At 37.0% G+C, this 13,788-nt stretch overlaps 1 protein-coding gene, 1 long non-coding RNA gene and 1 pseudogene across 3 annotated transcripts in view; 1 reads left to right on the plus strand and 2 right to left on the minus strand.

Moving 5' to 3' along the window:
- LOC119468254 overlaps positions 1 to 9,712 on the minus strand; it is a 15,431-nt gene extending 5,719 nt beyond the window's left edge. The window contains exons 1-2 of the long non-coding RNA XR_005196911.1: positions 9,582 to 9,712; positions 8,730 to 8,739 (exon numbers count right to left, since the gene is read on the minus strand). This is a non-coding gene — a long non-coding RNA (uncharacterized LOC119468254). The remainder of the gene's footprint in view (positions 1 to 8,729; positions 8,740 to 9,581) is intronic.
- PAPPA2 (pappalysin 2) overlaps positions 1 to 13,788 on the plus strand; it is a 288,728-nt gene that overhangs the window by 48,506 nt on the left and 226,434 nt on the right. The window lies entirely within an intron of this gene.
- On the minus strand, positions 10,468 to 11,077 carry LOC108289406 (annotated as a pseudogene).

The raw sequence follows: 13,788 nt of genomic DNA on the forward strand, positions 1-13,788 counted from the left end.
CGATCTCGGCTCACCGCAACCTCCGTCTCCTGGGTTCAGGCAATTCTCCTGCCTCAGCCTCCTGAGTAGCTGGGATTACAGGCACATGCCACCATGACCAGCTAATTTTTGGTATTTTTAGTAGAGATGGGGTTTCACCATGTTGACCAGGATGGTCTCGATCTCTTGACCTCGTGATCCACCCACCTCGGCCTCCCATAGTGCTGGGATTACAGGGGTAAGCCACCACGCTGGCCCAGCCTTGGATTTAAGAAGCTGTGGCCAAAAGACCAGGCTAGCCAGAGGGCTCCTCGGGGCTCCAGGTCCACAACCCTCTCTAAGCTGATGCCAGCTCTACTCAAAGTAGAATGAGGTGGCTTTTCATCTTTACTTCTTGAGGATGAAGCTTCTGACATGTTTAATTTCTGGGAATGTCCTTTTCTTTAGAGCTTAGACCTTAGTATTCTTGGTAATGTAACTCCCACAGAATTTTAATGTTAATGTTAGTCTTGGAATTACATGATTTAGATTTTGAACCCAAATATGCCAGGATATTCAAGTAAAGTACCTGGTTCATAGTAAAATTATATATAAGATTTTATATGTAAAATCTTATATATAATTATATAATAGTAAATTATATAATAGCAATTATATATTATATAATCATAGTAAAATTATATATAAGATTTTATGTTAATAGTAAAATTATATATAAGATATATAACACATAAAATCTTATATATAATTTTATGCACACACACACACACACACAATTTATATAATTATACCAACAAAACAAACATTTTGCATAGATTATTTTATTTAATGCTCACCATAGCTCCAAAAAATACATATTTCGATTATGTGCATTTTATACTTAAATTTAGATAGTCAAATAACTATCAATATGCAGTAGCAGGCAGGAGTTAAACTCCAACTTCAGAGCCTGTGTTTCCAACTGCCATTCTAGATTGTGTGTTAAGTATCAGTCTTACACGCCAGCAAAACATTTAGCTAATAGTGGATAAAAACTAAATGTTTGTTGATTTTAATTATGTAATGATTATTTCAGAGAATACGTTCTTGAAGAATGAGGGGAAGGAAAGGAAAACTACTACGAGCTCAGGGATTAGGAAAGACTTTTAGAAGAGGTGAGTTTCTTAAAATATGTACAGCAGAGAGCAGAAGGAAGAGTTTGTTAGGCAAAGTCAATTATGTGAACCAAAATACAGATGTGCAAACATGTTAAGGCCACTCCTTGAAAGGAGGAAAATTTCTTAGAGAAGAGTGAGAAAGAAAATTGAAAAAGTAATACTGGACAACAGTCCTTAGATGTTGGGCTAAGGGATTTGAACTATAAGCAATTAGGAGCCATAAATGATATATGGATATATATGTGTCTGTTTTAACAGATATATATGTTTTATCTTTATTTTTATTATTTTTATATTTATTTTTATTGATACATAACATTTTACATATTGATTGGGTGCATGTCATTTTTTTTTACATGTGTAGAATGTGTAATGATTAAGTCAGGATTTTTGAGATATTCATCACTGTATTTATCATTTCTATGTGTTGAGAACAATTCAAGTTGCTCTTTCCCAGCTGCTTTAAAATATGCAATGTATTGTTGTTAACTGTAGTCACTCTACTCTACTCTGCTGTTGAACAATAGAACTTAAAGCTTTTATCTAATTGTATATTTGTACCTGTTAACCTACCTCCTTCATACCTACTTCCACCTACCCACACTTTCTGGCCTCTAGTGTCTATCATTCTACTCTCTTTGTGAGGTCAACTTTTTCAACTCCCACATAAGAGTAACAACATGTAACATTTGACTTTCTGTGCCTGAGTTATTTCACTTAATATATGACCTTCAGCTTCATTTGTGTTGCTGCAAATGATAGATTTCATTCCTTTTTATGGCTATTATTCCATTGTGTGTATATATCACATGTTCTTAATCCAGTCATCCACTGATGGATTGGACTTTCAGTTGATTGGACTTTCTTTTAAATATATATTACTACCTCTCAGTCTGTTCTCCAAGTGCTCTAATGTCTCTTCAGGTTTTCTACATCTCTGCTGTCCTGTGCTGCATTTGAATAACTGTTTTTGTATTAATTGCCCAGGGAGGTTTGGCTAAGTGGCTTTTATAACTCACCAATAAATTTATAATTTTTATTAATATACTTTTAATCTCCATCAGTTGTATTCTTTGTCACATTTGCCTAGCCACTTTTATTGATTTTTGTTGTTAATTCATACTTTGAATATGCTTTTTTTAATTTTTCAAAACATGTTGAAGTGGTGGCTACATTAGCTTACACAAAAAATAAAAGCACCCACAAACAAGTATGAGTGAAACTGGAAATTTGAACAAGATTAATGGATTGCATCAATGTCAGTATCCTGGTTGTGATATTGTTTTATAGTGTTTCAAGATGTCATCATTGAAGGAAATCAGGTAAAGTGTATACAAGATTACTCTGTAATATTTCTTACAAGTGCATGTGAATCTACAATTTATTTCAAAAGAAAAAGTTAAATTAAAAACATTAAGCATTTAAAAATATTTTACATTAGCTGCACTGATTCTGTTACTTAGTGTTACTTCTTGCTCTTCCTCACAGTGTTTCGTTTCTTCATGTGTTCTTTATGATTTTTGATTGTGAGCCCATGTTCCCTAAAACTTTATCTTTCTTTCTAAAACAATTTCTTTCCAGTCTGAATTAAATATATGCTTTATTACATCTGGCAATCACTTAGGATACTACCAATAAGAAACCACTTTAAAATATATTATTGGCATGAATTTTTTTAGACCATACCATCTTATGAATTTGAGATGCAAATCTATGATATTTGGCTTGTAGTTACAATTCTCAGGGAAGGTTTCCCCCCTATATGTTTAGTCAAGGCCAAAGAATACAGGTTTTCTTGCTGTACCTCTTGATAAAGTGGGCTTTTTAATTTTTAATATTTTTGGTACTTTGTTTTATTGACAGTGCAGTCCTTGGGAATTCCAGCTTTGTGTTGGCTTTCTTATCAAACACCCTATCTTGATAAGTCCTACATTTTGTTTTGTATCCAAGATTCTCAAAAGGCTGTCAAATAAGTTCCTGGGCATTAGAAATAGGGAGAGCCCTCAAATAAGTCAATGGCTTCAGAAAATGTTTATTTTCTGGATTCCTCTTTTTACATTGTATGTGGAGTCTGATGATATTCTTTAATTTCTGTCCAGCTTTACAATGCATTTAAAATTTATTTGTGTATATTATTCACTGATTTTAGTTGTTTTCAGTGGAGGGATGATCAGGGCTTCTAAACTCTTTATACTGGAAACAGAAGTCTTAAGCCATTGAATATTGAATATTTGAGTAATTATTCAGAAAACTAATCTGGAGACAGTATCCAGAATCAATGTTATGAACTAGGGAGACTAGAGGCAGGAAGGTGTGTTAGTAAGTTTCTATAGTAATTTAGATAGAAAAGGGTAGTAGGTTGTAAATGATTAGGAAAATTATTTGAGCACAGTGAAAAGAAATAGGAAACTAGAAATGAGAAGAATTATAGTTTTTGCTCCAGTCTAGTCACACAATTATTTTCTCATTCATACTCATTCATGCATATTCAACAAATGTTAATTTAGTACCATTCTAGGCCAGGCACTGTTTTAGGCATTGTAGTGCCATGTGGTATACTGCAGTGAAAAGAAATTTTTCTTCTCTTATGGAGCTTACAGTCTGTGAACTGTAAGACAGGCAATGAATACACAAGTGTGTACATCATACGCGAAACAGTGGCAAGTGCTAGAGAAAGAAATTCATCAGAATAGGGGAAACAGAGTACTTGCTGTGGAAGTAGAGTAAAGTGTATCCATAGAAAGCCTTACTGAAAAGATGATATTTGAGCAGATATCTGAAGGAAGCAAGGGAGTGAACCACATGGAATCCAGGTTTATTCCAGTCCGAGGAAAGAGGAAGGAGCTGGCATGGCAGGACTGAATGAGTTAGGCAGAGAGTAGTTGGAAGAGAGGTTCTATAGAGTCCATGAGGCCATTGTATGGATTTTAACTTTAGTCCCAATGAGCTGTGAAGCTTCCAGGGCTTGGTCAGCAGAGGGCCATAGTGGTAGAGTGGAATTTGTGGAGCATATGTAAAGAAGTGACTAACTCCTCTGTCTACCTCAGAGGGATATTGTGAAATTCACATGAGATACTGCTTGTTGAAAGTGCCTTGTGACTTAAAGATATTTCATAAGAGGAAGTGTTTGGCTAGACATTGCATTGGATTCAGTGGTGAGTTTGAAGAGATGGTGGATATTCTCAAGAAGATCTTAAGGTGATTGAAGAGGAGATGTGAAAAAGGTAATCATCTCAGCAAAGAATTTTACAAGGGCAGGATCATACCTTATATAGTAATAAGGATTCACCATGAGGCAGAAAGCATGAGACATGAATCACCCTGCCCCACAGGGCATCTGTGCCCTATCTCCCCTCAGAGGCCTCTTTTCTATTTGAGTGTAAAAACATAAAGCTGAGTACAGTGAGTATGTCCTCTCTACAGTATTCTGCTTTCAGGAAGACTTATTCTTCAGGAATGCCTGTGCCTCTTAGCTGTGCTCAGTACCCAGGAGGTACTCGGAATTGCCTGCTGAACTTATGCTGCAAGGTTATGTGAGGGAGGAGGCAGGATTTATAGGAATGAACTTAGCGTTTAGGATATAAAAAATGTATAAACCAAGCTGGTGGAGACCTATGTTTGCAACATTCAGTGGGAAAATAATCATGGGTATCGGGTGGCTATAAGCTTCATGTGAAGTGAAAGTGTGATGTGGCCATTAAAAATATGCCAACGATCTTGGGCTTTGTTAAAAAGCAGAAAGTGTGCAGATTGCTGAAGGAGATGCTTCCGCTAGACACGGTCCTGGCCAGATTTTGTCTGGAATCTGTGCACAGTTCTGGGCAGCAGGTTTTATGAGGAACATCAACAACCTGGAGCACATCCAAGGTCTGAGGGAGAGTGGTGATGATTAAGATGGTAAAATGGCCCTGTTCTCTTTCTAATATAGGTTTTCACTTTCCTCTGCTTTATTGAGGAGCCAATAGAAAAGAATTTTAAAAGAGTCGCAATGGACTTTTTTGCATCTCACTCTATTTATTCATTTACTCATTCAGTTTATAATAAACATTTATTGAGTATCTACTATGATTTAGACATAGGTGACACTAGGGGTATGATTTTTGTCCTCAGAGGTCAGGTGGGAGATACAGATGTGTATGCATATAATTGCAATACTGAGTAGAATAAAGCCAAGTGCTATCTTTAATTATCATTAGCCCCCTAAGTCTGAATTTTTATGATAACTAACCAACTTGTCTTTCTAATTCCAGGCTCCCTCCATGTTAACTTAAAATTAACTCTGCCCACTGTCATCAAAATCATCGTTCTAAGAACCATTTATATGTTTAGTGTTTTCTGACTAGAAGGACTCAATCTGGGAGGGAATGGGATTTGAGGCTGTTCTTGAAAGATGGGTAGCGAGACCAGAAGAGCGAGTATATTATACAGGGGCATAATGTCACAGAGAATTGGCACCTGGCTTCTATAAGAAGATTTAGGATGATAACCATAATAATAACTGCCATTTGTTCAATGACCTAGCCATTAACAGTAAAAATAAGGTAACATTATAGGGCATTCACAGTCCAATATTAAAATGACAATTGTCCAGACTAACTTCATGTGGCACCTGATACTTTTACTAGATGCTTATAATTCGGTGTAACTATTCTGTTCAATAGTTTGTTCTATCCCTTTTCCATAGATTTTAATATAATGGGAAAAGTCATCATCCCTAATTCTGTCATTTCTGTACCTTTCTGCATGATCGTGGCTGCTTAGTCGGTAAATTGATAAAATCACATTTTTTTCCTTCTGTTAGTAGCCTAGTCCACCATAAGTAGCTCTGATAAAGAATGTGATGAAGATGTCCTATGCAGTAATAACCTCTCCTACCTATAGCATTGTTGGGGAGCTATTAGAGCATCTTTATGAGATAAATTTGAGCGGCTTATCTTACCTCAAGACTTTATTGTGGCCAATATTATAATAAAACTCAAATCCAATAATCTTTTTCTAAGGCTTATTCCAATGCCTTTCATAGTTTTACTTTCTTTCATTTATTCTATTCATGTATCCATTCATTCATTAACTCATCTGAATTTTATTCCATGTCTAGAGAAATCCTTATATATTTTGATACATATTTCTAAATAAAAATCTCTGAAAGAAGAAGTATCTATTAATCTGTTTAGGTGCTAGTTACAGCGTACCTTTTTTCAGGTAGTACTTCAGTTGGATTTTCTATGTCCATATAAAACAACAATTTAAAATAATATGAATTTAAAATGGGAGAATGAGGAGGCATAAGAAAAGACTTGCCAGGTGTGGTGATGACTCATGCCTTTAATCCCAGCATTTTGGAAGGATGATGTGGGCAGATCACATGAGGCCAGGAGTTCAAGACCAGCTTGGCCAATGTAGTGAAACTCTGTCTCTACTAAAAAATCTAAAACTTAGCTGGGTGTGGTGGCACATGCCTATAATCCTAGCTACTTGAGTGGCTGAGGCATGAGAATCACATGAACTGGGAGGCAGAGGTTGCAGTGAGCCAAGATTGCTCCTCTTTACTCCAGCCTGGGTGACAGAGTGAGACCCTAGCTCAAGAAAAAAAGAAAGAAAAAAGAAAAGACTAAAGCAGTGGCAAATTCGGTGATTCAATACAAAGTGATTCATTGATTCAATACAAAGTGATTGCCCATGTATTAGACTGCTGGAGTGACGCCACCGATTTAGTTCTGAGCTTCCCAGAATCAATACAAACAGGGAGGTAGGATAAGTTACATTGTTTACTCTGTTACAAGATGTAAGCAAACAGCTGCTCAAGAGAACAACTGCCATAGGTAATCGTACTGAACAGAAATTTCTCCTCGGGACCACATATAGAGGAAGCTGTGTAGTATAATGAACAATGTCCTGAACAATATGTAAAAATCCAATATCATCTTAAAAAGAATCAGTTTTGATTCTGCTCGTAAGCACAAGAAAAGCGCCACTTTATATCCTCTATGACCTTTTCTAGAAGGGTTGGAATAATTTTATTCCAGGACAATTTTAAAGAAGAGGAATCAAGAGAGTAGCCCTTTTTCTGTAGGTCAGGGAGGAAGGGAGTCAGAATCCATGCACTAGTGGCAGAAACAAGCTGAAGAAAGGACACACGTTTCTCTGAGACTGGAAGGAAGGAGTGAAGGGTAGATGCAGATTTATGAGTTGTTGGCATGCAGGCAGAGATTAGAGGAAGGTTTTCCTGGTAGCCTTGATCATCTTGATGAAGAAGAAGGCAGTAGTCTCTTGGAAGGGAGAAGATTGCTGGCAGGCAGGGCAGAAACTTGAGGGGAGTGGAGATCATTTACAGTAGCCTCTTTCCAGTTAATCTTCAAGCACTGAAATGTGAAGGAAACTTGTAAGTCTAACTCCGTTTCCTTCTTTCACAAGTCATTGTGGAAAACAAGCAACTTCAAAACCAGCTGCTGCAAACCTCTAAGGAGGTGCAACCAAGGTAAATTCTGAAAGACATAATGAGCCCACTCAGAGTCAGAACATAACTGCTGGACGTTGGGGCCCATCTAGTTCAATTATTTTATTTTATTTTATGATGAGGAGGTTTCTCTCAAATTACAGAGCCAGTTATTGGATTAGATAATCCAAAGAGCAGTCATCTGACTCTTGTCTGTCTCCCCACTGCACTGTACTCAGCTACCCAAGGCATTAGGCAAGAAGCAGAGGACACTGTGTCCAAGTCTATGCCTCTGTTTCTTCATTTCATTTCATGCTACCACTTAACTCCATAGCCTCAAAACTATCTTTTGAGGATCAGAAGGAGAAGTTTGAAATCACAGATTTATTTCTTAGTAGACTCCCTTGCCTCTGTGGCCATAGGTTTATCACAGTTTTTTTTTCCATCATCATTAATAGAGTAGATGATGCTGGGGAAGGAGAAAAATAAGGAGCATGATCAGATGTGAAGAGGGCATGAAGAAAGTTCAGAATAAGAGTAAAGCCCAGAACTGCCTGTCAAATTTTTGGGTAATGTGACTTGCAGGAAGTTAGAATGGGCTCTCTCAGGGTTGTCCATGGTGGGGCCCCCAGAGAGCCTGCAGGCTTGGTGGCCAAACAGCATCTCTTCTTGCAGCCTGCAAGTCCAAACTTAAAGAGAACAAAGAGCCACATACCCATGTTTCATTGCAGTTGCCACAGGAGAGGCTGGGAAATAAGGAAAAAACTCCAATGATGAGTGGGCTGAGAAAGCCATATCCTTTTTCTAGAGTAGGCAGTATTCCACTTTGAAGAATGAGTAAGCTACTAACCCAACCCACTAGCCAGGCTGGGAGGGCAAGGGAGATAAAGCAGTCGGATAGTGAGGGGAAAGATGGGAATGAGAGGAGGCACTTTGTTTTTCTTTTCTTCAATTTGAACTTGCTTCTTGATTTACCAGTCTTTACTAAGTGTCAAATGGAGATCAGATTGACCCATCTGTTGCCACATGGAGGGTCTAACTTAGTCATTTTTCTAGAGATACGGAAGCTAGCTTAATTGGGCCATGTACTGTCTTGTAGCAGGATCTGGAGTTAAGTCATCCTTGCTTGAAGCCTATTGAATGATCGCAGTTATTACGTATGAAAACCTGAAAAGTTGGCTAGGAACTAAGCAAACTATTGGAGATCATGTTTTTTTCCTTAATTTTCTCCTTGTCAGTTTTTATGCAAGGGCCTTCTCAGATATCTAGAAACTTCATATTGTGACTAAGCAGGGTTTCAGGTATGAGTTTTAATGATTTGGTCCATTATTTCATTTTATTTCAACAGTTGTTGGGGAACAGGTGGTTTTTGGTTACATGGACAAGTTCTTTTTTTTCTTTTTTTGCATTTCATTATTTGTTTAGATGTTTAAGCTGCCACACTAAGTTTTTACAAGCTGGTGAACACTGTCAAATTATTTCTCCCACAGAACTGTAACCACATATCCCCAGAAAGTATAAATACATGGTTGAACTAACATTAATACACATCACCATTTTATTAATTATATAATAAAATAAATTATCAAGCATCCAAATATTAAGTTATACAACTCAAAAGGCATATAAAATATTAGATGTCTGCTCAATTCATTAGCAGAAACTCACTTCTTTTTTTGCAAGAGAGGTTGGGAAGAGAACGAAAGAAAATCACACTTTCAAACAAAAATAAGTTGGTAAACAACTTCTGATAAGTATGGAAAAAAATCACAAGAATTTCAGTAAGTTTGTGATTAGAATAACCAAGTATCTCTACCTTAAAAAAATTTTTACTAAATTAAAGAGTATATTCTACATGTTCTGCATAAGACAAAGGCAACATTTGCTAAAAATAATTAACAGCCCTCTTCCATTCTTTTCTCAGCCTCTCCCTCTTAAGTTGCACCTCAGAGTGCAAACATTAAATTAACTGTAATGCTTTTTTTTTTTTTTTTTTTTTTTTTAGACACATTGAAGGCATGTGCTTCTGTACAATGTAGATTTTCAAAATGGAGGTTTTTTATAACAGCACAAAGTAAGATTTATAGAAACATATCAAATAATCACTGTAAAACTTGATTAAAAAAAATCAGTGGTTAAGCAAACCTGATGTATACTGGTATGAATGTAGTCAGAGGTAACAAAGTGACCAAGGCAAATAACCATGTGGGCCCTACCTTTTTTCCTTTTTTTTTTTTTTTTTTTTTGAGACAGAGTCTCACTCTGTCACTCAGGCGGGAGTGCAGTGGCATGATCTTGGCTCACTGCAACCTTTGCCTTCCGGATTCAAATGATTCTCCTGCCGCAGCCTCCTGAGTAGCTGGAATTACAGGCATGTGCCACCACACCCAGCTAATTTTTGTATTTTTAGTAGAGGTGGGTTTCACCGTGTTGGTTAGGCTGGTCTCGAACTCATGATCTCATGATCCACCCGTCTCAGCCTCCCAAAATGCTGGGATTACAGGCGTAAGCCACCACACCTGACCACCCTATATTCAATGTTTGAAGTGATTGAAGGAATAAACCACATAAGGTCTAGAGTATTCCTAGTTCCTAGGATTTTAGCTCTGTATGGTACTAAAAGTTTGCAAGTATTGTGCTGGGTATTTTGGCACCTAATCTTACTAAATTTCTGTGTATTCATGAGATTCTGGTGTGGGAATAGATTAAAACAAGTCATAACTCAATACTGCCTGATTTTGGGAAAGGTCAACTGGTACAAATGACAAGCACATTTTATATGTTGACAGCAAGAATCTTTTGCCAAGTGTCCAAATAGGTTGAATGTAACCCAAACACAGAGGTTGCCAAATCTATCTTGTGACCTGATAAAACTGCCTTTCAATACTCTTATGGAAGCTTCATTAGACATACTCATAAGCCAACATGTTGGCTAATATGTATAACAAATTAGGTCCTATCTCAAGTTCCACTTCCAGTAGCATTAGACGCCCCAGTTTTATTGAATGCAGCAGTTGTTTCTATGACCGTTGGACTCTTTGAAGCGCAGCCACATTTTCGGGTGATACCTCTCCAAATACAAAAGTTGCTTGCTGTTAAAAGCTCCATGCCACTTTTGTCTTGTGAATTATGCTGCATCTTCATCTTTCATTCTACCTTCAGTTAATGCTAGGGCAACAAGTACTAGAGCTACCCTGAGGCCTGAAATGCAATGAACAGCAATACAAAAACCGGGTTCTTCACAAAACTTAATTTTTACAAAACATAACCAGTCAGTTATTAACAATCTGGTTGGATGGTGGTGCACCATCATCAAAAGGCCAGTCAAAAACATGGATACCTTCTTTCTCCGTAAGACTAGTGCCATAAGTTGCTTCACTCTTGTGGTAACTCTATACTTCTGAAGTTCCTCTATAAATTTGTTTCAGGTCACATTGGTTGGATTACATGTAATAAGAAATCTCATGTTCTTGTATGTGACTTCCACAGGAGCCGAGTGGTTCATTCGAGTAGTATTAATTTAGTTAAAAAACATTCAGTAGGTTTATGAAATAATTTAAAAAATTCAATACAGAAATGATACAAAGAAACTGAAGTCTACTTCAATACAGTCCACTTGAAATTCTCAGTGTTTTGAGTATAAATTTGTAAGTAATGGCAAATGAAATGAACTTCCTAAAAACAAGCAGCAGTTCTTCAATCCAGTAATACTGAAGTAACAGAAAAGAGGTGCACTGAGGTTTACCCTATTGAGGTCAGAACTTTTATAAAATGCTCTGTGAATTTCAACTCAACACTTCTGTATGCAGGATAACCCCTCTTATGGGGGGCTTCTTGGTGGAGTAGTAATCAGTTTCTTCAGTTCACTTCTCTGCATAGAGGTTGGGCTGTGCCTGGCAGTAATCTCCACACCCTTCAGAAACTCCATAAATGTTGACGAAGAACACCACAGAACTGAGGAATATATTTACTTATTGAAGATTGTGGCCTAATCATACAGCTGGTCGAGGCAGTGGCAACACAGGCAGTGGCAGCAGCTGCAGGGCAGGAGGTAGCCGTGGTCTTGGCTGACTGGCGGCGGTGGCAGTGCCACAGACAAGTTCTTTAGTGGTAACTTCTGAGATTTTTGTGCACCCATCCTGTGAGCAATGTACACTATGCACAATGTGTAGTCTTTTGTCTCTCATGTCCTGAGTCCTCAAAGTCCATTATATCATTCTTATGCCTTTATGTCCTCATGGCTTAGCTATGATATTTAGTTTTTCATTCCTGAATTACTTCACTTAGAATAATGGCCTCTGTCTCCATCCAGGTTGCTGTGAGTGCCATTATTTAATTCCTTTTTATGCCTGAGTGTTATTCCGTGGTGTATATATATACACCACATTTTCTTTATCCACTTACTGGTTGATAAGCATTTAGGTTGACTCCGTATTTTTGCAATTGTGCTCCTATAAACATGTGTGCACAAGCATCTTTTTAAATATAATGACTTCTTTTCCTTTGGGAGGTACCCAGTAGTGGGATTGCTGGATTAGGTCCATTTTTGAGTAAACTATGGTGCATGGAAAAGGTTCCAAGTCCAAGTAAACTCCATAGGAAATTGAAAAAATGCTGCTTCTTTGGGAATCAAGACATCTTATTGGTTGAAATGACTTGTCTGAAAATCTAAGCTGACCTAAACTGTGCTCAGCAAAGAAAGGTTGAGGCCTGTAAATAATGTTTTTGGAGCTATGAGAGTGATGTTTGGAGCATGCTAGATGACATGCTAAGTATGAAAGATGGAATTTGAGGAATGTAGTTAAGTTGCATCACGAAAGATAATTCCCAGGATGTTTCTGACCCCATTAAGTACTGATTAGTGTGGCGTCTTAGCCTTAGTTTTTTCCATTTTGGAATGTTGGATATTTTTATATTAAGCTAAACCTTGAACTTGACCACTATAGACTGAATTTTATGACCTCCAGGCATAGTTCATATTCTGAGTCCCCTTTTTTCAGAACAGCTTTTCCAGATGTGTCACGTAAGACTTCCGAGGTCATCAGATCTATGTTTTATTTTCAGAGATGGGCCACCATTGACCCATGCTTCTTAATTAACATACCAAAATACTCAGACAAAGAGACTGAATTGTATTTCAGTCAACCACTTAAATGAACTGAGAGTAAGAAAAGGTGCTACTCTTGTTTGGTACATGTTAGTTAATATTTTAATTAATTAACTTTTGCCAGTTTATTTCTATATAGTGTTATAAAAGGACAACATGAGAAAAATTGTACTGTGTGTATTTGTTCATTTGTTCATTCATTCAAACAATTTTGTAAACACGGATAATGTCCAAAGCCCTGTGCCTCTGTGAGGTTTATCAAGATGAATGAGGTTAGTTTTAACTGTAAAAGAGTTTACAGTCTCAAGTATTTATTAATTCAACAAGTTGTCTCTTTGAGTTTAGTATGTGTGAGGCACTAGGATCAAAAAAGTAATGGGATTTATATCCATTGCATCTCTATTTTAGATACCATGAATACTAAAATACAACTTTCCTCAAAGTATTTGTAATCCAGACTGGAAAGTGGGTTGTGGGAGGATAAATTATAACTAGAAGTAGCTATTGTACAAGATAAATCATTTGTCACATTTGAGCCATTAAGTATTATAGGGATTTTGGAGACAAAAGAGGCCTCTTCCAAATTGGGTAGGATAGCCATGTAATTTTTCATACAGACTGGGACACCACTGAGAGTAAAAGGGGGTATGGTTACTAATTATGGCAGCATAAGAGAAACAAACTGGTATCACCCAGGTAAACCAGGACATACTTCATATATCAGGGAAAGGTTCATGGAGTAAGTTGCATTTAAACTAAACTTTGCAGTGAATTTAAACCAGAATCCCAAATCCTTTCTCAAATACAATGTCCCATTAGTACTGTGTTTCACATGTGTGCCTTGGAGCTGCCTTAAACAGATTGAAGTTAAATTATTTCAGTAAATCAGTAGCCAATCAATTTTAAAAAGAAATCTAAAACCAACGTATATCTACACATGCTATAAAAAGGCTACTGTATGGCAAGGTGTTCTGTATGTCAGAGAAAGTGCATAAGTTTTAATTCAGGTGCCAATTTTGACTGAATGATGATAATTTCCTGAAATGTGATATTGAGAATTATTCTGAGACCGTAACCTGATTCAGTGGGTAAGAATGCTGTATTTGATT

Source organism: Cebus imitator, unplaced genomic scaffold (assembly GCF_001604975.1).
Source record: "Cebus imitator isolate Cc_AM_T3 unplaced genomic scaffold, Cebus_imitator-1.0 Scaffold402, whole genome shotgun sequence".
NCBI lineage: Eukaryota > Metazoa > Chordata > Mammalia > Primates > Cebidae > Cebus > Cebus imitator.